The following is a 24,398-nucleotide window of genomic DNA, read 5'->3' as shown; positions in this document are numbered from 1 at the left end:
GTTTCCTTCAGGTAGTGGTTACTACAGTAGAGGTGGTTTCAGGTAGTGGTTACTACAGTAGAGGTGGTTTCCTTCAGGTAGTGGTTACTACAGTAGAGGTGGTTTCAGGTAGTGGTTACTACAGTAGAGGTGGTTTCAGGTAGTGGTTACTACAGTAGAGGTGGTTTCAGGTAGTGGTTACTACAGTAGAGGTGGTTTCAGGTAGTGGTTACTACAGTAGAGGTGGTTTCAGGTAGTGGTTACTACAGTAGAGGTGGTTTCAGGTAGTGGTTACTACAGTAGAGGCGGTTTCAGGTAGTGGTTACTACAGTAGAGGTGGTTTCAGGTAGTGGTTACTACAGTAGAGGTGGTTTCAGGTAGTGGTTACTACAGTAGAGGTGGTTTCAGGTAGTGGTTACTACAGTAGAGGTGGTTTCAGGTAGTGGTTACTACAGTAGAGGTGGTTTCAGGTAGTGGTTACTACAGTAGAGGTGGTTTCAGGTAGTGGTTACTACAGTAGAGGTGGTTTCCAGGTAGTGGTTACTACAGTAGAGGTGGTTTCAGGTAGTGGTTACTACAGTAGAGGTGGTTTCAGGTAGTGGTTACTACAGTAGAGGTGGTTTCAGGTAGTGGTTACTACAGTAGAGGTGGTTTCAGGTAGTGGTTACTACAGTAGAGGTGGTTTCAGGTAGTGGTTACTACAGTAGAGGTGGTTTCAGGTAGTGGTTACTACAGTAGAGGTGGTTTCAGGTAGTGGTTACTACAGTAGAGGTGGTTTCCAGGTAGTGGTTACTACAGTAGAGGTGGTTTCCAGGTAGTGGTTACTACAGTAGAGGCGGTTTCAGGTAGTGGTTACTACAGTAGAGGTGGTTTCAGGTAGTGGTTACTACAGTAGAGGTGGTTTCAGGTAGTGGTTACTACAGTAGAGGTGGTTTCAGGTAGTGGTTACTACAGTAGAGGCGGTTTCAGGTAGTGGTTACTACAGTAGAGGTGGTTTCAGGTAGTGGTTACTACAGTAGAGGCGGTTTCAGGTAGTGGTTACTACAGTAGAGGCGGTTTCAGGTAGTGGTTACTACAGTAGAGGCGGTTTCAGGTAGTGGTTACTACAGTAGAGGTGGTTTCAGGTAGTGGTTACTACAGTAGAGGCGGTTTCAGGTAGTGGTTACTACAGTAGAGGCGGTTTCAGGTAGTGGTTACTACAGTAGAGGTGGTTTCAGGTAGTGGTTACTACAGTAGAGGCGGTTTCAGGTAGTGGTTACTACAGTAGAGGTGGTTTCAGGTAGTGGTTACTACAGTAGAGGCGGTTTCAGGTAGTGGTTACTACAGTAGAGGTGGTTTCAGGTAGTGGTTACTACAGTAGAGGTGGTTTCCTTCAGGTAGTGGTTACTACAGTAGAGGCGGTTTCCTTCAGGTAGTGGTTACTACAGTAGAGGCGGTTTCAGGTAGTGGTTACTACAGTAGAGGCGGTTTCCAGGTAGTGGTTACTACAGTAGAGGTGGTTTCAGGTAGTGGTTACTACAGTAGAGGTGGTTTCAGGTAGTGGTTACTACAGTAGAGGCGGTTTCAGGTAGTGGTTACTACAGTAGAGGCGGTTTCAGGTAGTGGTTACTACAGTAGAGGCGGTTTCCAGGTAGTGGTTACTACAGTAGAGGCGGTTTCCAGGTAGTGGTTACTACAGTAGAGGCGGTTTCAGGTAGTGGTTACTACAGTAGAGGCGGTTTCAGGTAGTGGTTACTACAGTAGAGGCGGTTTCAGGTAGTGGTTACTACAGTAGAGGCGGTTTCAGGTAGTGGTTACTACAGTAGAGGCGGTTTCAGGTAGTGGTTACTACAGTAGAGGCGGTTTCAGGTAGTGGTTACTACAGTAGAGGCGGTTTCAGGTAGTGGTTACTACAGTAGAGGCGGTTTCCAGGTAGTGGTTACTACAGTAGAGGCGGTTTCCAGGTAGTGGTTACTACAGTAGAGGCGGTTTCAGGTAGTGGTTACTACAGTAGAGGCGGTTTCAGGTAGTGGTTACTACAGTAGAGGCGGTTTCCAGGTAGTGGTTACTACAGTAGAGGCGGTTTCAGGTAGTGGTTACTACAGTAGAGGCGGTTTCAGGTAGTGGTTACTACAGTAGAGGTGGTTTCAGGTAGTGGTTACTACAGTAGAGGTGGTTTCAGGTAGTGGTTACTACAGTAGAGGCGGTTTCAGGTAGTGGTTACTACAGTAGAGGCGGTTTCAGGTAGTGGTTACTACAGTAGAGGCGGTTTCAGGTAGTGGTTACTACAGTAGAGGCGGTTTCAGGTAGTGGTTACTACAGTAGAGGCGGTTTCAGGTAGTGGTTACTACAGTAGAGGCGGTTTCAGGTAGTGGTTACTACAGTAGAGGCGGTTTCAGGTAGTGGTTACTACAGTAGAGGCGGTTTCAGGTAGTGGTTACTACAGTAGAGGCGGTTTCAGGTAGTGGTTACTACAGTAGAGGCGGTTTCAGGTAGTGGTTACTACAGTAGAGGCGGTTTCAGGTAGTGGTTACTACAGTAGAGGCGGTTTCAGGTAGTGGTTACTACAGTAGAGGCGGTTTCAGGTAGTGGTTACTACAGTAGAGGCGGTTTCAGGTAGTGGTTACTACAGTAGAGGCGGTTTCAGGTAGTGGTTACTACAGTAGAGGCGGTTTCAGGTAGTGGTTACTACAGTAGAGGCGGTTTCAGGTAGTGGTCACTACAGTAGAGGCGGTTTCAGGTAGTGGTTACTACAGTAGAGGCGGTTTCAGGTAGTGGTCACTACAGTAGAGGCGGTTTCAGGTAGTGGTCACTACAGTAGAGGCGGTTTCAGGTAGTGGTCACTACAGTAGAGGCGGTTTCAGGTAGTGGTCACTACAGTAGAGGCGGTTTCAGGTAGTGGTCACTACAGTAGAGGCGGTTTCAGGTAGTGGTTACTACAGTAGAGGCGGTTTCAGGTAGTGGTTACTACAGTAGAGGCGGTTTCAGGTAGTGGTTACTACAGTAGAGGCGGTTTCAGGTAGTGGTTACTACAGTAGAGGCGGTTTCAGGTAGTGGTTACTACAGTAGAGGCGGTTTCAGGTAGTGGTTACTACAGTAGAGGCGGTTTCAGGTAGTGGTTACTACAGTAGAGGCGGTTTCAGGTAGTGGTTACTACAGTAGAGGCGGTTTCAGGTAGTGGTTACTACAGTAGAGGCGGTTTCAGGTAGTGGTTACTACAGTAGAGGCGGTTTCCAGGTAGTGGTTACTACAGTAGAGGCGGTTTCAGGTAGTGGTTACTACAGTAGAGGCGGTTTCAGGTAGTGGTTACTACAGTAGAGGCGGTTTCCAGGTAGTGGTTACTACAGTAGAGGCGGTTTCCAGGTAGTGGTTACTACAGTAGAGGCGGTTTCCAGGTAGTGGTTACTACAGTAGAGGCGGTTTCCAGGTAGTGGTTACTACAGTAGAGGCGGTTTCCTTCAGGTAGTGGTTACTACAGTAGAGGCGGTTTCCTTCAGGTAGTGGTTACTACAGTAGAGGCGGTTTCCTTCAGGTAGTGGTTACTACAGTAGAGGCGGTTTCCTTCAGGTAGTGGTTACTACAGTAGAGGCGGTTTCCTTCAGGTAGTGGTTACTACAGTAGAGGCGGTTTCCTTCAGGTAGTGGTTACTACAGTAGAGGCGGTTTCCTTCAGGTAGTGGTTACTACAGTAGAGGCGGTTTCCTTCAGGTAGTGGTTACTACAGTAGAGGCGGTTTCCTTCAGGTAGTGGTTACTACAGTAGAGGTGGTTTCAGGTAGTGGTTACTACAGTAGAGGTGGTTTCCTTCAGGTAGTGGTTACTACAGTAGAGGTGGTTTCAGGTAGTGGTTACTACAGTAGAGGTGGTTTCCTTCAGGTAGTGGTTACTACAGTAGAGGCGGTTTCAGGTAGTGGTTACTACAGTAGAGGCGGTTTCCAGGTAGTGGTTACTACAGTAGAGGTGGTTTCAGGTAGTGGTTACTACAGTAGAGGTGGTTTCAGGTAGTGGTTACTACAGTAGAGGTGGTTTCAGGTAGTGGTTACTACAGTAGAGGCGGTTTCCTTCAGGTAGTGGTTACTACAGTAGAGGTGGTTTCCTTCAGGTAGTGGTTACTACAGTAGAGGCGGTTTCAGGTAGTGGTTACTACAGTAGAGGTGGTTTCAGGTAGTGGTTACTACAGTAGAGGTGGTTTCAGGTAGTGGTTACTACAGTAGAGGTGGTTTCAGGTAGTGGTTACTACAGTAGAGGTGGTTTCCAGGTAGTGGTTACTACAGTAGAGGTGGTTTCCAGGTAGTGGTTACTACAGTAGAGGTGGTTTCCAGGTAGTGGTTACTACAGTAGAGGTGGTTTCCAGGTAGTGGTTACTACAGTAGAGGCGGTTTCCAGGTAGTGGTTACTACAGTAGAGGTGGTTTCAGGTAGTGGTTACTACAGTAGAGGTGGTTTCCTTCAGGTAGTGGTTACTACAGTAGAGGCGGTTTCCAGGTAGTGGTTACTACAGTAGAGGCGGTTTCAGGTAGTGGTTACTACAGTAGAGGCGGTTTCAGGTAGTGGTTACTACAGTAGAGGCGGTTTCAGGTAGTGGTTACTACAGTAGAGGCGGTTTCAGGTAGTGGTTACTACAGTAGAGGCGGTTTCAGGTAGTGGTTACTACAGTAGAGGCGGTTTCAGGTAGTGGTTACTACAGTAGAGGCGGTTTCAGGTAGTGGTTACTACAGTAGAGGCGGTTTCAGGTAGTGGTTACTACAGTAGAGGCGGTTTCAGGTAGTGGTTACTACAGTAGAGGCGGTTTCAGGTAGTGGTTACTACAGTAGAGGCGGTTTCAGGTAGTGGTTACTACAGTAGAGGCGGTTTCAGGTAGTGGTTACTACAGTAGAGGCGGTTTCAGGTAGTGGTTACTACAGTAGAGGCGGTTTCAGGTAGTGGTTACTACAGTAGAGGCGGTTTCCAGGTAGTGGTTACTACAGTAGAGGCGGTTTCAGGTAGTGGTTACTACAGTAGAGGCGGTTTCAGGTAGTGGTTACTACAGTAGAGGTGGTTTCCTTCAGGTAGTGGTTACTACAGTAGAGGCGGTTTCCTTCAGGTAGTGGTTACTACAGTAGAGGTGGTTTCAGGTAGTGGTTACTACAGTAGAGGCGGTTTCCTTCAGGTAGTGGTTACTACAGTAGAGGTGGTTTCCTTCAGGTAGTGGTTACTACAGTAGAGGTGGTTTCAGGTAGTGGTTACTACAGTAGAGGTGGTTTCCTTCAGGTAGTGGTTACTACAGTAGAGGTGGTTTCAGGTAGTGGTTACTACAGTAGAGGTGGTTTCCTTCAGGTAGTGGTTACTACAGTAGAGGTGGTTTCCTCAGGTAGTGGTTACTACAGTAGAGGCGGTTTCAGGTAGTGGTCACTACAGTAGAGGCGGTTTCAGGTAGTGGTCACTACAGTAGAGGCGGTTTCAGGTAGTGGTCACTACAGTAGAGGCGGTTTCAGGTAGTGGTCACTACAGTAGAGGCGGTTTCAGGTAGTGGTTACTACAGTAGAGGCGGTTTCAGGTAGTGGTTACTACAGTAGAGGCGGTTTCAGGTAGTGGTTACTACAGTAGAGGCGGTTTCAGGTAGTGGTTACTACAGTAGAGGCGGTTTCAGGTAGTGGTTACTACAGTAGAGGCGGTTTCAGGTAGTGGTTACTACAGTAGAGGCGGTTTCAGGTAGTGGTTACTACAGTAGAGGCGGTTTCAGGTAGTGGTTACTACAGTAGAGGCGGTTTCAGGTAGTGGTTACTACAGTAGAGGCGGTTTCAGGTAGTGGTTACTACAGTAGAGGCGGTTTCAGGTAGTGGTTACTACAGTAGAGGCGGTTTCAGGTAGTGGTTACTACAGTAGAGGCGGTTTCAGGTAGTGGTTACTACAGTAGAGGCGGTTTCAGGTAGTGGTTACTACAGTAGAGGCGGTTTCAGGTAGTGGTTACTACAGTAGAGGCGGTTTCAGGTAGTGGTTACTACAGTAGAGGCGGTTTCAGGTAGTGGTTACTACAGTAGAGGCGGTTTCCTTCAGGTAGTGGTTACTACAGTAGAGGCGGTTTCCTTCAGGTAGTGGTTACTACAGTAGAGGCGGTTTCAGGTAGTGGTTACTACAGTAGAGGCGGTTTCCTTCAGGTAGTGGTTACTACAGTAGAGGCGGTTTCCTTCAGGTAGTGGTTACTACAGTAGAGGCGGTTTCCTTCAGGTAGTGGTTACTACAGTAGAGGCGGTTTCCTTCAGGTAGTGGTTACTACAGTAGAGGCGGTTTCCTTCAGGTAGTGGTTACTACAGTAGAGGTGGTTTCCTTCAGGTAGTGGTTACTACAGTAGAGGCGGTTTCCTTCAGGTAGTGGTTACTACAGTAGAGGCGGTTTCCTTCAGGTAGTGGTTACTACAGTAGAGGTGGTTTCCTTCAGGTAGTGGTTACTACAGTAGAGGTGGTTTCCTTCAGGTAGTGGTTACTACAGTAGAGGTGGTTTCAGGTAGTGGTTACTACAGTAGAGGCGGTTTCCTTCAGGTAGTGGTTACTACAGTAGAGGTGGTTTCCTTCAGGTAGTGGTTACTACAGTAGAGGTGGTTTCAGGTAGTGGTTACTACAGTAGAGGCGGTTTCAGGTAGTGGTTACTACAGTAGAGGCGGTTTCAGGTAGTGGTTACTACAGTAGAGGTGGTTTCAGGTAGTGGTTACTACAGTAGAGGTGGTTTCAGGTAGTGGTTACTACAGTAGAGGTGGTTTCAGGTAGTGGTTACTACAGTAGAGGTGGTTTCAGGTAGTGGTTACTACAGTAGAGGTGGCTTCAGGTAGTGGTTACTACAGTAGAGGTGGTTTCCTTCAGGTAGTGGTTACTGCAGTAGAGGCGGTTTCAGGTAGTGGTTACTACAGTAGAGGCGGTTTCAGGTAGTGGTTACTACAGTAGAGGTGGTTTCAGGTAGTGGTTACTACAGTAGAGGTGGTTTCAGGTAGTGGTTACTACAGTAGAGGTGGTTTCAGGTAGTGGTTACTACAGTAGAGGCGGTTTCCTTCAGGTAGTGGTTACTACAGTAGAGGTGGTTTCAGGTAGTGGTTACTACAGTAGAGGTGGTTTCAGGTAGTGGTTACTACAGTAGAGGCGGTTTCCAGGTAGTGGTTACTACAGTAGAGGTGGTTTCAGGTAGTGGTTACTACAGTAGAGGTGGTTTCCTTCAGGTAGTGGTTACTACAGTAGAGGTGGTTTCAGGTAGTGGTTACTACAGTAGAGGCGGTTTCAGGTAGTGGTTACTACAGTAGAGGCGGTTTCAGGTAGTGGTTACTACAGTAGAGGCGGTTTCAGGTAGTGGTTACTACAGTAGAGGCGGTTTCAGGTAGTGGTTACTACAGTAGAGGCGGTTTCAGGTAGTGGTTACTACAGTAGAGGCGGTTTCAGGTAGTGGTTACTACAGTAGAGGCGGTTTCAGGTAGTGGTTACTACAGTAGAGGCGGTTTCAGGTAGTGGTTACTACAGTAGAGGCGGTTTCAGGTAGTGGTTACTACAGTAGAGGCGGTTTCAGGTAGTGGTTACTACAGTAGAGGCGGTTTCAGGTAGTGGTTACTACAGTAGAGGCGGTTTCAGGTAGTGGTTACTACAGTAGAGGCGGTTTCAGGTAGTGGTTACTACAGTAGAGGCGGTTTCAGGTAGTGGTTACTACAGTAGAGGCGGTTTCAGGTAGTGGTTACTACAGTAGAGGCGGTTTCAGGTAGTGGTTACTACAGTAGAGGCGGTTTCAGGTAGTGGTTACTACAGTAGAGGCGGTTTCAGGTAGTGGTTACTACAGTAGAGGCGGTTTCAGGTAGTGGTTACTACAGTAGAGGCGGTTTCAGGTAGTGGTTACTACAGTAGAGGCGGTTTCAGGTAGTGGTTACTACAGTAGAGGCGGTTTCAGGTAGTGGTTACTACAGTAGAGGCGGTTTCAGGTAGTGGTTACTACAGTAGAGGCGGTTTCAGGTAGTGGTTACTACAGTAGAGGCGGTTTCAGGTAGTGGTTACTACAGTAGAGGCGGTTTCAGGTAGTGGTTACTACAGTAGAGGCGGTTTCAGGTAGTGGTTACTACAGTAGAGGCGGTTTCAGGTAGTGGTTACTACAGTAGAGGCGGTTTCAGGTAGTGGTTACTACAGTAGAGGCGGTTTCCAGGTAGTGGTTACTACAGTAGAGGTGGTTTCCAGGTAGTGGTTACTACAGTAGAGGCGGTTTCCAGGTAGTGGTTACTACAGTAGAGGTGGTTTCCAGGTAGTGGTTACTACAGTAGAGGCGGTTTCCTTCAGGTAGTGGTTACTACAGTAGAGGCGGTTTCCTCAGGTAGTGGTTACTACAGTAGAGGTGGTTTCCTTCAGGTAGTGGTTACTACAGTAGAGGCGGTTTCCTTCAGGTAGTGGTTACTACAGTAGAGGCGGTTTCCAGGTAGTGGTTACTACAGTAGAGGTGGTTTCCAGGTAGTGGTTACTACAGTAGAGGTGGTTTCCAGGTAGTGGTTACTACAGTAGAGGTGGTTTCCAGGTAGTGGTTACTACAGTAGAGGTGGTTTCCAGGTAGTGGTTACTACAGTAGAGGCGGTTTCAGGTAGTGGTTACTACAGTAGAGGTGGTTTCCAGGTAGTGGTTACTACAGTAGAGGTGGTTTCAGGTAGTGGTTACTACAGTAGAGGTGGTTTCAGGTAGTGGTTACTACAGTAGAGGTGGTTTCAGGTAGTGGTTACTACAGTAGAGGTGGTTTCAGGTAGTGGTTACTACAGTAGAGGTGGCTTCAGGTAGTGGTTACTACAGTAGAGGTGGTTTCCTTCAGGTAGTGGTTACTACAGTAGAGGCGGTTTCAGGTAGTGGTTACTACAGTAGAGGTGGTTTCAGGTAGTGGTTACTACAGTAGAGGTGGTTTCAGGTAGTGGTTACTACAGTAGAGGTGGTTTCAGGTAGTGGTTACTACAGTAGAGGTGGTTTCAGGTAGTGGTTACTACAGTAGAGGCGGTTTCCTTCAGGTAGTGGTTACTACAGTAGAGGTGGTTTCAGGTAGTGGTTACTACAGTAGAGGCGGTTTCAGGTAGTGGTTACTACAGTAGAGGCGGTTTCAGGTAGTGGTTACTACAGTAGAGGTGGTTTCAGGTAGTGGTTACTACAGTAGAGGTGGTTTCCTTCAGGTAGTGGTTACTACAGTAGAGGTGGTTTCCTTCAGGTAGTGGTTACTACAGTAGAGGCGGTTTCAGGTAGTGGTTACTACAGTAGAGGCGGTTTCAGGTAGTGGTTACTACAGTAGAGGCGGTTTCAGGTAGTGGTTACTACAGTAGAGGCGGTTTCAGGTAGTGGTTACTACAGTAGAGGCGGTTTCAGGTAGTGGTTACTACAGTAGAGGCGGTTTCCAGGTAGTGGTTACTACAGTAGAGGCGGTTTCAGGTAGTGGTTACTACAGTAGAGGCGGTTTCAGGTAGTGGTTACTACAGTAGAGGCGGTTTCAGGTAGTGGTTACTACAGTAGAGGCGGTTTCAGGTAGTGGTTACTACAGTAGAGGCGGTTTCAGGTAGTGGTTACTACAGTAGAGGCGGTTTCAGGTAGTGGTTACTACAGTAGAGGCGGTTTCAGGTAGTGGTTACTACAGTAGAGGCGGTTTCAGGTAGTGGTTACTACAGTAGAGGCGGTTTCAGGTAGTGGTTACTACAGTAGAGGCGGTTTCCAGGTAGTGGTTACTACAGTAGAGGCGGTTTCAGGTAGTGGTTACTACAGTAGAGGCGGTTTCAGGTAGTGGTTACTACAGTAGAGGCGGTTTCAGGTAGTGGTTACTACAGTAGAGGTGGTTTCAGGTAGTGGTTACTACAGTAGAGGCGGTTTCAGGTAGTGGTTACTACAGTAGAGGTGGTTTCAGGTAGTGGTTACTACAGTAGAGGCGGTTTCAGGTAGTGGTTACTACAGTAGAGGCGGTTTCAGGTAGTGGTTACTACAGTAGAGGCGGTTTCAGGTAGTGGTTACTACAGTAGAGGCGGTTTCAGGTAGTGGTTACTACAGTAGAGGCGGTTTCAGGTAGTGGTTACTACAGTAGAGGCGGTTTCAGGTAGTGGTTACTACAGTAGAGGCGGTTTCAGGTAGTGGTTACTACAGTAGAGGCGGTTTCCAGGTAGTGGTTACTACAGTAGAGGCGGTTTCCCAGGTAGTGGTTACTACAGTAGAGGCGGTTTCCAGGTAGTGGTTACTACAGTAGAGGCGGTTTCCTTCAGGTAGTGGTTACTACAGTAGAGGTGGTTTCCTTCAGGTAGTGGTTACTACAGTAGAGGCGGTTCCTTCAGGTAGTGGTTACTACAGTAGAGGCGGTTTCCTCAGGTAGTGGTTACTACAGTAGAGGCGGTTTCAGGTAGTGGTTACTACAGTAGAGGTGGTTCTCAGGTAGTGGTTACTACAGTAGAGGCGGTTTCCAGGTAGTGGTTACTACAGTAGAGGCGGTTTCAGGTAGTGGTTACTACAGTAGAGGTGGTCCTTCAGGTAGTGGTTACTACAGTAGAGGCGGTTTCCAGGTAGTGGTTACTACAGTAGAGGTGGTTCCTCAGGTAGTGGTTACTACAGTAGAGGCGGTTTCCAGGTAGTGGTTACTACAGTAGAGGCGGTTTCCTTCAGGTAGTGGTTACTACAGTAGAGGTGGTTTCTCAGGTAGTGGTTACTACAGTAGAGGTGGTTTCCTTCAGGTAGTGGTTACTACAGTAGAGGTGGTTTCCTTCAGGTAGTGGTTACTACAGTAGAGGTGGTTCCTCAGGTAGTGGTTACTACAGTAGAGGCGGTTCCTCAGGTAGTGGTTACTACAGTAGAGGTGGTTTCCAGGTAGTGGTTACTACAGTAGAGGTGGTTTCCAGGTAGTGGTTACTACAGTAGAGGTGGTTTCAGGTAGTGGTTACTACAGTAGAGGTGGTTTCTCAGGTAGTGGTTACTACAGTAGAGGTGGTTTCCTCAGGTAGTGGTTACTACAGTAGAGGCGGTTTCAGGTAGTGGTTACTACAGTAGAGGTGGTTTCAGGTAGTGGTTACTACAGTAGAGGTGGTTTCAGGTAGTGGTTACTACAGTAGAGGTGGTTTCAGGTAGTGGTTACTACAGTAGAGGTGGTTTCCAGGTAGTGGTTACTACAGTAGAGGTGGTTTCAGGTAGTGGTTACTACAGTAGAGGCGGTTTCAGGTAGTGGTTACTACAGTAGAGGTGGTTTCCCAGGTAGTGGTTACTACAGTAGAGGCGGTTTCAGGTAGTGGTTACTACAGTAGAGGCGGTTTCAGGTAGTGGTTACTACAGTAGAGGTGGTTTCAGGTAGTGGTTACTACAGTAGAGGTGGTTTCCAGGTAGTGGTTACTACAGTAGAGGTGGTTTCCAGGTAGTGGTTACTACAGTAGAGGCGGTTTCAGGTAGTGGTTACTACAGTAGAGGCGGTTTCCAGGTAGTGGTTACTACAGTAGAGGCGGTTCCTCAGGTAGTGGTTACTACAGTAGAGGCGGTTTCAGGTAGTGGTTACTACAGTAGAGGTGGTTTCCAGGTAGTGGTTACTACAGTAGAGGCGGTTTCTTCAGGTAGTGGTTACTACAGTAGAGGCGGTTTCAGGTAGTGGTTACTACAGTAGAGGCGGTTTCAGGTAGTGGTTACTACAGTAGAGGCGGTTTCAGGTAGTGGTTACTACAGTAGAGGCGGTTTCCCAGGTAGTGGTTACTACAGTAGAGGTGGTTTCCTTCAGGTAGTGGTTACTACAGTAGAGGCGGTTTCCAGGTAGTGGTTACTACAGTAGAGGCGGTTTCAGGTAGTGGTTACTACAGTAGAGGCGGTTTCAGGTAGTGGTTACTACAGTAGAGGCGGTTTCAGGTAGTGGTTACTACAGTAGAGGCGGTTTCCAGGTAGTGGTTACTACAGTAGAGGCGGTTTCAGGTAGTGGTTACTACAGTAGAGGCGGTTTCAGGTAGTGGTTACTACAGTAGAGGCGGTTTCAGGTAGTGGTTACTACAGTAGAGGCGGTTTCCAGGTAGTGGTTACTACAGTAGAGGCGGTTCTTCAGGTAGTGGTTACTACAGTAGAGGTGGTTTCTTCAGGTAGTGGTTACTACAGTAGAGGCGGTTTCCTTCAGGTAGTGGTTACTACAGTAGAGGCGGTTTCCAGGTAGTGGTTACTACAGTAGAGGCGGTTTCCAGGTAGTGGTTACTACAGTAGAGGCGGTTTCAGGTAGTGGTTACTACAGTAGAGGCGGTTTCCAGGTAGTGGTTACTACAGTAGAGGCGGTTTCAGGTAGTGGTTACTACAGTAGAGGCGGTTTCAGGTAGTGGTTACTACAGTAGAGGCGGTTCTCAGGTAGTGGTTACTACAGTAGAGGCGGTTTCCAGGTAGTGGTTACTACAGTAGAGGCGGTTTCAGGTAGTGGTTACTACAGTAGAGGCGGTTTCAGGTAGTGGTTACTACAGTAGAGGCGGTTTCAGGTAGTGGTTACTACAGTAGAGGCGGTTTCAGGTAGTGGTTACTACAGTAGAGGCGGTTTCAGGTAGTGGTTACTACAGTAGAGGCGGTTTCAGGTAGTGGTTACTACAGTAGAGGCGGTTTCAGGTAGTGGTTACTACAGTAGAGGCGGTTTCAGGTAGTGGTTACTACAGTAGAGGCGGTTTCAGGTAGTGGTTACTACAGTAGAGGCGGTTTCAGGTAGTGGTTACTACAGTAGAGGCGGTTTCAGGTAGTGGTTACTACAGTAGAGGCGGTTTCAGGTAGTGGTTACTACAGTAGAGGTGGTTTCAGGTAGTGGTTACTACAGTAGAGGCGGTTTCAGGTAGTGGTTACTACAGTAGAGGTGGTTTCAGGTAGTGGTTACTACAGTAGAGGTGGTTTCAGGTAGTGGTTACTACAGTAGAGGCGGTTTCCAGGTAGTGGTTACTACAGTAGAGGTGGTTTCAGGTAGTGGTTACTACAGTAGAGGCGGTTTCCAGGTAGTGGTTACTACAGTAGAGGCGGTTTCAGGTAGTGGTTACTACAGTAGAGGCGGTTTCAGGTAGTGGTTACTACAGTAGAGGCGGTTTCAGGTAGTGGTTACTACAGTAGAGGCGGTTTCCAGGTAGTGGTTACTACAGTAGAGGCGGTTTCCAGGTAGTGGTTACTACAGTAGAGGCGGTTTCCAGGTAGTGGTTACTACAGTAGAGGCGGTTTCCAGGTAGTGGTTACTACAGTAGAGGCGGTTTCCCAGGTAGTGGTTACTACAGTAGAGGTGGTTTCCTCAGGTAGTGGTTACTACAGTAGAGGTGGTTTCCTTCAGGTAGTGGTTACTACAGTAGAGGCGGTTTCCTTCAGGTAGTGGTTACTACAGTAGAGGCGGTTCTCAGGTAGTGGTTACTACAGTAGAGGTGGTTTCCAGGTAGTGGTTACTACAGTAGAGGCGGTTTCCAGGTAGTGGTTACTACAGTAGAGGTGGTTTCCAGGTAGTGGTTACTACAGTAGAGGTGGTTTCCTTCAGGTAGTGGTTACTACAGTAGAGGCGGTTTCCTTCAGGTAGTGGTTACTACAGTAGAGGTGGTTTCCTCAGGTAGTGGTTACTACAGTAGAGGCGGTTTCCTCAGGTAGTGGTTACTACAGTAGAGGTGGTCCTTCAGGTAGTGGTTACTACAGTAGAGGCGGTTTCCAGGTAGTGGTTACTACAGTAGAGGCGGTTTCAGGTAGTGGTTACTACAGTAGAGGCGGTTTCAGGTAGTGGTTACTACAGTAGAGGCGGTTTCAGGTAGTGGTTACTACAGTAGAGGCGGTTTCCAGGTAGTGGTTACTACAGTAGAGGTGGTTTCAGGTAGTGGTTACTACAGTAGAGGCGGTTTCAGGTAGTGGTTACTACAGTAGAGGCGGTTTCAGGTAGTGGTTACTACAGTAGAGGCGGTTTCAGGTAGTGGTTACTACAGTAGAGGCGGTTTCAGGTAGTGGTTACTACAGTAGAGGCGGTTCTCAGGTAGTGGTTACTACAGTAGAGGTGGTTTCCTCAGGTAGTGGTTACTACAGTAGAGGCGGTTTCCTTCAGGTAGTGGTTACTACAGTAGAGGCGGTTTCCTTCAGGTAGTGGTTACTACAGTAGAGGCGGTTTCCAGGTAGTGGTTACTACAGTAGAGGCGGTTCTCAGGTAGTGGTTACTACAGTAGAGGCGGTTTCCTTCAGGTAGTGGTTACTACAGTAGAGGTGGTTTCCTTCAGGTAGTGGTTACTACAGTAGAGGTGGTTTCCTTCAGGTAGTGGTTACTACAGTAGAGGCGGTTTCCTTCAGGTAGTGGTTACTACAGTAGAGGTGGTTTCCTTCAGGTAGTGGTTACTACAGTAGAGGTGGTTTCCAGGTAGTGGTTACTACAGTAGAGGTGGTTTCCTCCAGGTAGTGGTTACTACAGTAGAGGTGGTTTCCTCAGGTAGTGGTTACTACAGTAGAGGTGGTTTCCAGGTAGTGGTTACTACAGTAGAGGTGGTTTCCTTCAGGTAGTGGTTACTACAGTAGAGGTGGTTCCTTCAGGTAGTGGTTACTACAGTAGAGGTGGTTTCCTCCAGGTAGTGGTTACTACAGTAGAGGTGGTTCTCAGGTAGTGGTTACTACAGTAGAGGCGGTTTCCTCAGGTAGTGGTTACTACAGTAGAGGCGGTTTCCTCAGGTAGTGGTTACTACAGTAGAGGTGGTTTCCTTCAGGTAGTGGTTACTACAGTAGAGGTGGTTTCCTTCAGGTAGTGGTTACTACAGTAGAGGTGGTTTCCTTCAGGTAGTGGTTACTACAGTAGAGGTGGTTTCCTTCAGGTAGTGGTTACTACAGTAGAGGTGGTTTCAGGTAGTGGTTACTACAGTAGAGGTGGTTTCCTTCAGGTAGTGGTTACTACAGTAGAGGTGGTTTCAGGTAGTGGTTACTACAGTAGAGGTGGTTTCCTTCAGGTAGTGGTTACTACAGTAGAGGCGGTTTCAGGTAGTGGTTACTACAGTAGAGGTGGTTTCAGGTAGTGGTTACTACAGTAGAGGTGGTTTCAGGTAGTGGTTACTACAGTAGAGGTGGTTTCCAGGTAGTGGTTACTACAGTAGAGGTGGTTTCCAGGTAGTGGTTACTACAGTAGAGGTGGTTTCCAGGTAGTGGTTACTACAGTAGAGGTGGTTTCCAGGTAGTGGTTACTACAGTAGAGGTGGTTTCAGGTAGTGGTTACTACAGTAGAGGTGGTTTCCAGGTAGTGGTTACTACAGTAGAGGTGGTTTCAGGTAGTGGTTACTACAGTAGAGGCGGTTTCCAGGTAGTGGTTACTACAGTAGAGGTGGTTTCAGGTAGTGGTTACTACAGTAGAGGCGGTTTCAGGTAGTGGTTACTACAGTAGAGGCGGTTTCAGGTAGTGGTTACTACAGTAGAGGCGGTTTCCAGGTAGTGGTTACTACAGTAGAGGCGGTTTCAGGTAGTGGTTACTACAGTAGAGGCGGTTTCAGGTAGTGGTTACTACAGTAGAGGCGGTTTTCAGGTAGTGGTTACTACAGTAGAGGCGGTTTCAGGTAGTGGTTACTACAGTAGAGGCGGTTTCAGGTAGTGGTTACTACAGTAGAGGCGGTTTCAGGTAGTGGTTACTACAGTAGAGGCGGTTTCAGGTAGTGGTTACTACAGTAGAGGCGGTTTCAGGTAGTGGTTACTACAGTAGAGGCGGTTTCCAGGTAGTGGTTACTACAGTAGAGGCGGTTTCCAGGTAGTGGTTACTACAGTAGAGGCGGTTCCCAGGTAGTGGTTACTACAGTAGAGGCGGTTTCCAGGTAGTGGTTACTACAGTAGAGGCGGTTTCCAGGTAGTGGTTACTACAGTAGAGGCGGTTTCAGGTAGTGGTTACTACAGTAGAGGTGGTTCTCAGGTAGTGGTTACTACAGTAGAGGTGGTTCCTCAGGTAGTGGTTACTACAGTAGAGGTGGTTTCCTCAGGTAGTGGTTACTACAGTAGAGGTGGTTCTCAGGTAGTGGTTACTACAGTAGAGGTGGTTTCCTTCAGGTAGTGGTTACTACAGTAGAGGTGGTTTCCTCAGGTAGTGGTTACTACAGTAGAGGTGGTTTCCTTCAGGTAGTGGTTACTACAGTAGAGGTGGTTTCCTTCAGGTAGTGGTTACTACAGTAGAGGTGGTTTCCTTCAGGTAGTGGTTACTACAGTAGAGGTGGTTTCCTTCAGGTAGTGGTTACTACAGTAGAGGTGGTTTCAGGTAGTGGTTACTACAGTAGAGGTGGTTTCCTTCAGGTAGTGGTTACTACAGTAGAGGTGGTTCTCCAGGTAGTGGTTACTACAGTAGAGGTGGTTCTCCAGGTAGTGGTTACTACAGTAGAGGTGGTTTCAGGTAGTGGTTACTACAGTAGAGGCGGTTCCTTCAGGTAGTGGTTACTACAGTAGAGGTGGTTTCAGGTAGTGGTTACTACAGTAGAGGTGGTTTCAGGTAGTGGTTACTACAGTAGAGGTGGTTTCAGGTAGTGGTTACTACAGTAGAGGCGGTTTCAGGTAGTGGTTACTACAGTAGAGGCGGTTTCAGGTAGTGGTTACTACAGTAGAGGCGGTTTCAGGTAGTGGTTACTACAGTAGAGGTGGTTTCCTTCAGGTAGTGGTTACTACAGTAGAGGTGGTTTCCAGGTAGTGGTTACTACAGTAGAGGTGGTTTCAGGTAGTGGTTACTACAGTAGAGGCGGTTCTCAGGTAGTGGTTACTACAGTAGAGGTGGTTTCAGGTAGTGGTTACTACAGTAGAGGTGGTTCTTCAGGTAGTGGTTACTACAGTAGAGGTGGTTTCTCAGGTAGTGGTTACTACAGTAGAGGCGGTTCTCCAGGTAGTGGTTACTACAGTAGAGGTGGTTTCCTCAGGTAGTGGTTACTACAGTAGAGGTGGTTTCAGGTAGTGGTTACTACAGTAGAGGTGGTTTCCTTCAGGTAGTGGTTACTACAGTAGAGGTGGTTTCCAGGTAGTGGTTACTACAGTAGAGGTGGTTTCCAGGTAGTGGTTACTACAGTAGAGGTGGTTTCCAGGTAGTGGTTACTACAGTAGAGGCGGTTTCCAGGTAGTGGTTACTACAGTAGAGGTGGTTTCCAGGTAGTGGTTACTACAGTAGAGGTGGTTTCCAGGTAGTGGTTACTACAGTAGAGGCGGTTTCAGGTAGTGGTTACTACAGTAGAGGTGGTTTCCAGGTAGTGGTTACTACAGTAGAGGTGGTTTCAGGTAGTGGTTACTACAGTAGAGGTGGTTTCTCAGGTAGTGGTTACTACAGTAGAGGTGGTTTCCTTCAGGTAGTGGTTACTACAGTAGAGGCGGTTTCAGGTAGTGGTTACTACAGTAGAGGTGGTTTCCAGGTAGTGGTTACTACAGTAGAGGTGGTTTCAGGTAGTGGTTACTACAGTAGAGGTGGTTTCCAGGTAGTGGTTACTACAGTAGAGGCGGTTCTCAGGTAGTGGTTACTACAGTAGAGGCGGTTTCCAGGTAGTGGTTACTACAGTAGAGGTGGTTTCCCAGGTAGTGGTTACTACAGTAGAGGTGGTTTCCAGGTAGTGGTTACTACAGTAGAGGTGGTTTCAGGTAGTGGTTACTACAGTAGAGGTGGTTTCCAGGTAGTGGTTACTACAGTAGAGGCGGTTCTCAGGTAGTGGTTACTACAGTAGAGGTGGTTTCAGGTAGTGGTTACTACAGTAGAGGCGGTTTCCAGGTAGTGGTTACTACAGTAGAGGCGGTTTCCAGGTAGTGGTTACTACAGTAGAGGCGGTTTCAGGTAGTGGTTACTACAGTAGAGGTGGTTTCCAGGTAGTGGTTACTACAGTAGAGGTGGTTTCCAGGTAGTGGTTACTACAGTAGAGGTGGTTTCTCAGGTAGTGGTTACTACAGTAGAGGCGGTTTCCAGGTAGTGGTTACTACAGTAGAGGCGGTTTCAGGTAGTGGTTACTACAGTAGAGGCGGTTTCAGGTAGTGGTTACTACAGTAGAGGCGGTTTCCAGGTAGTGGTTACTACAGTAGAGGCGGTTTCCAGGTAGTGGTTACTACAGTAGAGGTGGTTTCCAGGTAGTGGTTACTACAGTAGAGGCGGTTTCAGGTAGTGGTTACTACAGTAGAGGCGGTTTCCAGGTAGTGGTTACTACAGTAGAGGCGGTTTCAGGTAGTGGTTACTACAGTAGAGGCGGTTTCAGGTAGTGGTTACTACAGTAGAGGCGGTCTTCAGGTAGTGGTTACTACAGTAGAGGCGGTTTCCAGGTAGTGGTTACTACAGTAGAGGCGGTTTCAGGTAGTGGTTACTACAGTAGAGGCGGTTTCAGGTAGTGGTTACTACAGTAGAGGCGGTTTCCAGGTAGTGGTTACTACAGTAGAGGTGGTTTCCAGGTAGTGGTTACTACAGTAGAGGCGGTTTCCAGGTAGTGGTTACTACAGTAGAGGCGGTTTCAGGTAGTGGTTACTACAGTAGAGGCGGTTTCAGGTAGTGGTTACTACAGTAGAGGCGGTTTCAGGTAGTGGTTACTACAGTAGAGGCGGTTTCAGGTAGTGGTTACTACAGTAGAGGCGGTTTCAGGTAGTGGTTACTACAGTAGAGGCGGTTTCAGGTAGTGGTTACTACAGTAGAGGCGGTTTCAGGTAGTGGTTACTACAGTAGCAGGTGGTTTCAGGTAGTGGTTACTACAGTAGAGGCGGTTTCCAGGTAGTGGTTACTACAGTAGAGGCGGTTTCAGGTAGTGGTTACTACAGTAGAGGCGGTTTCCAGGTAGTGGTTACTACAGTAGAGGCGGTTTCAGGTAGTGGTTACTACAGTAGAGGCGGTTTCAGGTAGTGGTTACTACAGTAGAGGCGGTTTCCAGGTAGTGGTTACTACAGTAGAGGCGGTTTCCAGGTAGTGGTTACTACAGTAGAGGCGGTTTCAGGTAGTGGTTACTACAGTAGAGGTGGTTTCAGGTAGTGGTTACTACAGTAGAGGTGGTTTCCTCAGGTAGTGGTTACTACAGTAGAGGCGGTTTCCTCAGGTAGTGGTTACTACAGTAGAGGTGGTTTCCAGGTAGTGGTTACTACAGTAGAGGCGGTTTCAGGTAGTGGTTACTACAGTAGAGGCGGTTTCTCAGGTAGTGGTTACTACAGTAGAGGCGGTTTCCTTCAGGTAGTGGTTACTACAGTAGAGGCGGTTTCCTCAGGTAGTGGTTACTACAGTAGAGGCGGTTTCCTTCAGGTAGTGGTTACTACAGTAGAGGCGGTTTCCAGGTAGTGGTTACTACAGTAGAGGTGGTTTCCAGGTAGTGGTTACTACAGTAGAGGTGGTTTCCCAGGTAGTGGTTACTACAGTAGAGGTGGTTTCCAGGTAGTGGTTACTACAGTAGAGGCGGTTTCCAGGTAGTGGTTACTACAGTAGAGGCGGTTTCCAGGTAGTGGTTACTACAGTAGAGGTGGTTCTCAGGTAGTGGTTACTACAGTAGAGGTGGTTTCAGGTAGTGGTTACTACAGTAGAGGTGGTTTCCAGGTAGTGGTTACTACAGTAGAGGTGGTTTCCTCAGGTAGTGGTTACTACAGTAGAGGTGGTTTCCTTCAGGTAGTGGTTACTACAGTAGAGGTGGTTTCCAGGTAGTGGTTACTACAGTAGAGGTGGTTTCCAGGTAGTGGTTACTACAGTAGAGGTGGTTTCCAGGTAGTGGTTACTACAGTAGAGGTGGTTTCCTTCAGGTAGTGGTTACTACAGTAGAGGCGGTTTCCAGGTAGTGGTTACTACAGTAGAGGCGGTTTCAGGTAGTGGTTACTACAGTAGAGGCGGTTTCAGGTAGTGGTTACTACAGTAGAGGTGGTTTCCAGGTAGTGGTTACTACAGTAGAGGCGGTTTCCAGGTAGTGGTTACTACAGTAGAGGTGGTTTCAGGTAGTGGTTACTACAGTAGAGGCGGTTTCAGGTAGTGGTTACTACAGTAGAGGCGGTTTCCAGGTAGTGGTTACTACAGTAGAGGTGGTTTCAGGTAGTGGTTACTACAGTAGAGGTGGTTTCAGGTAGTGGTTACTACAGTAGAGGTGGTTTCAGGTAGTGGTTACTACAGTAGAGGTGGTTTCCTTCAGGTAGTGGTTACTACAGTAGAGGTGGTTTCAGGTAGTGGTTACTACAGTAGAGGTGGTTTCAGGTAGTGGTTACTACAGTAGAGGTGGTTTCAGGTAGTGGTTACTACAGTAGAGGCGGTTTCAGGTAGTGGTTACTACAGTAGAGGTGGTTTCAGGTAGTGGTTACTACAGTAGAGGTGGTTTCAGGTAGTGGTTACTACAGTAGAGGTGGTTTCCAGGTAGTGGTTACTACAGTAGAGGCGGTTTCAGGTAGTGGTTACTACAGTAGAGGCGGTTTCAGGTAGTGGTTACTACAGTAGAGGCGGTTTCAGGTAGTGGTTACTACAGTAGAGGCGGTTTCCAGGTAGTGGTTACTACAGTAGAGGCGGTTTCAGGTAGTGGTTACTACAGTAGAGGCGGTTTCCAGGTAGTGGTTACTACAGTAGAGGCGGTTTCAGGTAGTGGTTACTACAGTAGAGGCGGTTTCAGGTAGTGGTTACTACAGTAGAGGTGGTTTCAGGTAGTGGTTACTACAGTAGAGGCGGTTTCAGGTAGTGGTTACTACAGTAGAGGTGGTTTCAGGTAGTGGTTACTACAGTAGAGGTGGTTTCCAGGTAGTGGTTACTACAGTAGAGGCGGTTTCCAGGTAGTGGTTACTACAGTAGAGGTGGTTTCCAGGTAGTGGTTACTACAGTAGAGGCGGTTTCAGGTAGTGGTTACTACAGTAGAGGCGGTTTCAGGTAGTGGTTACTACAGTAGAGGCGGTTTCAGGTAGTGGTTACTACAGTAGAGGCGGTTTCCAGGTAGTGGTTACTACAGTAGAGGTGGTTTCCAGGTAGTGGTTACTACAGTAGAGGTGGTTTCCAGGTAGTGGTTACTACAGTAGAGGTGGTTTCCAGGTAGTGGTTACTACAGTAGAGGCGGTTTCAGGTAGTGGTTACTACAGTAGAGGTGGTTTCAGGTAGTGGTTACTACAGTAGAGGCGGTTTCAGGTAGTGGTTACTACAGTAGAGGCGGTTTCAGGTAGTGGTTACTACAGTAGAGGCGGTTTCAGGTAGTGGTTACTACAGTAGAGGTTTCCAGGTAGTGGTTACTACAGTAGAGGCGGTTTCAGGTAGTGGTTACTACAGTAGAGGTGGTTTCAGGTAGTGGTTACTACAGTAGAGGCGGTTTCAGGTAGTGGTTACTACAGTAGAGGCGGTTTCCAGGTAGTGGTTACTACAGTAGAGGCGGTTTCCAGGTAGTGGTTACTACAGTAGAGGCGGTTTCAGGTAGTGGTTACTACAGTAGAGGCGGTTTCAGGTAGTGGTTACTACAGTAGAGGCGGTTTCAGGTAGTGGTTACTACAGTAGAGGCGGTTTCAGGTAGTGGTTACTACAGTAGAGGCGGTTTCAGGTAGTGGTTACTACAGTAGAGGCGGTTTCAGGTAGTGGTTACTACAGTAGAGGCGGTTTCAGGTAGTGGTTACTACAGTAGAGGCGGTTTCAGGTAGTGGTTACTACAGTAGAGGCGGTTTCCAGGTAGTGGTTACTACAGTAGAGGCGGTTTCAGGTAGTGGTTACTACAGTAGAGGCGGTTTCAGGTAGTGGTTACTACAGTAGAGGCGGTTTCAGGTAGTGGTTACTACAGTAGAGGCGGTTTCCAGGTAGTGGTTACTACAGTAGAGGCGGTTTCCTCAGGTAGTGGTTACTACAGTAGAGGCGGTTTCAGGTAGTGGTTACTACAGTAGAGGCGGTTTCCAGGTAGTGGTTACTACAGTAGAGGCGGTTTCAGGTAGTGGTTACTACAGTAGAGGCGGTTTCCAGGTAGTGGTTACTACAGTAGAGGCGGTTTCCAGGTAGTGGTTACTACAGTAGAGGCGGTTTCAGGTAGTGGTTACTACAGTAGAGGCGGTTTCCAGGTAGTGGTTACTACAGTAGAGGTGGTTTCCAGGTAGTGGTTACTACAGTAGAGGTGGTTTCCAGGTAGTGGTTACTACAGTAGAGGCGGTTTCCAGGTAGTGGTTACTACAGTAGAGGCGGTTTCAGGTAGTGGTTACTACAGTAGAGGCGGTTTCAGGTAGTGGTTACTACAGTAGAGGTGGTTTCCAGGTAGTGGTTACTACAGTAGAGGCGGTTTCCAGGTAGTGGTTACTACAGTAGAGGTGGTTTCAGGTAGTGGTTACTACAGTAGAGGTGGTTTCCTTCAGGTAGTGGTTACTACAGTAGAGGCGGTTTCCTTCAGGTAGTGGTTACTACAGTAGAGGCGGTTTCCTTCAGGTAGTGGTTACTACAGTAGAGGCGGTTTCAGGTAGTGGTTACTACAGTAGAGGCGGTTTCCAGGTAGTGGTTACTACAGTAGAGGTGGTTTCCAGGTAGTGGTTACTACAGTAGAGGTGGTTTCCTTCAGGTAGTGGTTACTACAGTAGAGGTGGTTTCAGGTAGTGGTTACTACAGTAGAGGTGGTTTCCTTCAGGTAGTGGTTACTACAGTAGAGGTGGTTTCCTTCAGGTAGTGGTTACTACAGTAGAGGTGGTTTCAGGTAGTGGTTACTACAGTAGAGGCGGTTTCCTTCAGGTAGTGGTTACTACAGTAGAGGTGGTTTCCTTCAGGTAGTGGTTACTACAGTAGAGGTGGTTTCCTTCAGGTAGTGGTTACTACAGTAGAGGTGGTTTCAGGTAGTGGTTACTACAGTAGAGGCGGTTTCAGGTAGTGGTTACTACAGTAGAGGCGGTTTCAGGTAGTGGTTACTACAGTAGAGGTGGTTTCAGGTAGTGGTTACTACAGTAGAGGTGGTTTCAGGTAGTGGTTACTACAGTAGAGGCGGTTTCCTTCAGGTAGTGGTTACTACAGTAGAGGCGGTTTCCAGGTAGTGGTTACTACAGTAGAGGTGGTTTCCAGGTAGTGGTTACTACAGTAGAGGTGGTTTCCAGGTAGTGGTTACTACAGTAGAGGCGGTTTCCTCAGGTAGTGGTTACTACAGTAGAGGCGGTTTCCAGGTAGTGGTTACTACAGTAGAGGTGGTTTCAGGTAGTGGTTACTACAGTAGAGGCGGTTTCAGGTAGTGGTTACTACAGTAGAGGCGGTTTCCTTCAGGTAGTGGTTACTACAGTAGAGGCGGTTTCAGGTAGTGGTTACTACAGTAGAGGCGGTTTCCAGGTAGTGGTTACTACAGTAGAGGTGGTTTCCAGGTAGTGGTTACTACAGTAGAGGCGGTTTCAGGTAGTGGTTACTACAGTAGAGGTGGTTTCAGGTAGTGGTTACTACAGTAGAGGCGGTTTCAGGTAGTGGTTACTACAGTAGAGGCGGTTTCAGGTAGTGGTTACTACAGTAGAGGTGGTTTCAGGTAGTGGTTACTACAGTAGAGGCGGTTTCAGGTAGTGGTTACTACAGTAGAGGCGGTTTCAGGTAGTGGTTACTACAGTAGAGGCGGTTTCAGGTAGTGGTTACTACAGTAGAGGCGGTTTCAGGTAGTGGTTACTACAGTAGAGGCGGTTTCAGGTAGTGGTTACTACAGTAGAGGCGGTTTCAGGTAGTGGTTACTACAGTAGAGGTGGTTTCAGGTAGTGGTTACTACAGTAGAGGCGGTTTCCAGGTAGTGGTTACTACAGTAGAGGCGGTTTCAGGTAGTGGTTACTACAGTAGAGGCGGTTTCAGGTAGTGGTTACTACAGTAGAGGCGGTTTCAGGTAGTGGTTACTACAGTAGAGGCGGTTTCAGGTAGTGGTTACTACAGTAGAGGCGGTTTCAGGTAGTGGTTACTACAGTAGAGGCGGTTTCAGGTAGTGGTTACTACAGTAGAGGCGGTTTCAGGTAGTGGTTACTACAGTAGAGGCGGTTTCAGGTAGTGGTTACTACAGTAGAGGCGGTTTCAGGTAGTGGTTACTACAGTAGAGGCGGTTTCAGGTAGTGGTTACTACAGTAGAGGCGGTTTCAGGTAGTGGTTACTACAGTAGAGGCGGTTTCCAGGTAGTGGTTACTACAGTAGAGGCGGTTTCCAGGTAGTGGTTACTACAGTAGAGGCGGTTCCTTCAGGTAGTGGTTACTACAGTAGAGGTGGTTCTCAGGTAGTGGTTACTACAGTAGAGGTGGTTTCCAGGTAGTGGTTACTACAGTAGAGGTGGTTTCCCAGGTAGTGGTTACTACAGTAGAGGTGGTTTCCAGGTAGTGGTTACTACAGTAGAGGTGGTTTCCTCAGGTAGTGGTTACTACAGTAGAGGCGGTTTCCCAGGTAGTGGTTACTACAGTAGAGGCGGTTTCCTTCAGGTAGTGGTTACTACAGTAGAGGCGGTTTCAGGTAGTGGTTACTACAGTAGAGGTGGTTTCCAGGTAGTGGTTACTACAGTAGAGGTGGTTTCCAGGTAGTGGTTACTACAGTAGAGGTGGTTTCCCAGGTAGTGGTTACTACAGTAGAGGTGGTTTCCAGGTAGTGGTTACTACAGTAGAGGCGGTTTCCTTCAGGTAGTGGTTACTACAGTA

The 24,398-nt window shown here is 47.8% G+C and overlaps 1 protein-coding gene across 1 annotated transcript in view; it reads left to right on the top strand.

Annotated features, from left to right (window-relative positions):
- tmbim4 (transmembrane BAX inhibitor motif containing 4) overlaps window positions 1-24,398 on the top strand; it is a 41,017-nt gene that overhangs the window by 4,759 nt on the left and 11,860 nt on the right. The window lies entirely within an intron of this gene.

The sequence above is a fragment of the Salmo salar genome, unplaced genomic scaffold, assembly GCF_905237065.1.
Source record: "Salmo salar unplaced genomic scaffold, Ssal_v3.1, whole genome shotgun sequence".
Lineage (NCBI taxonomy): Eukaryota > Metazoa > Chordata > Actinopteri > Salmoniformes > Salmonidae > Salmo > Salmo salar.
The sequence above is the reverse complement of the archived record's forward strand: the minus strand, read 5'-3'. Positions and strand labels throughout refer to the sequence as shown.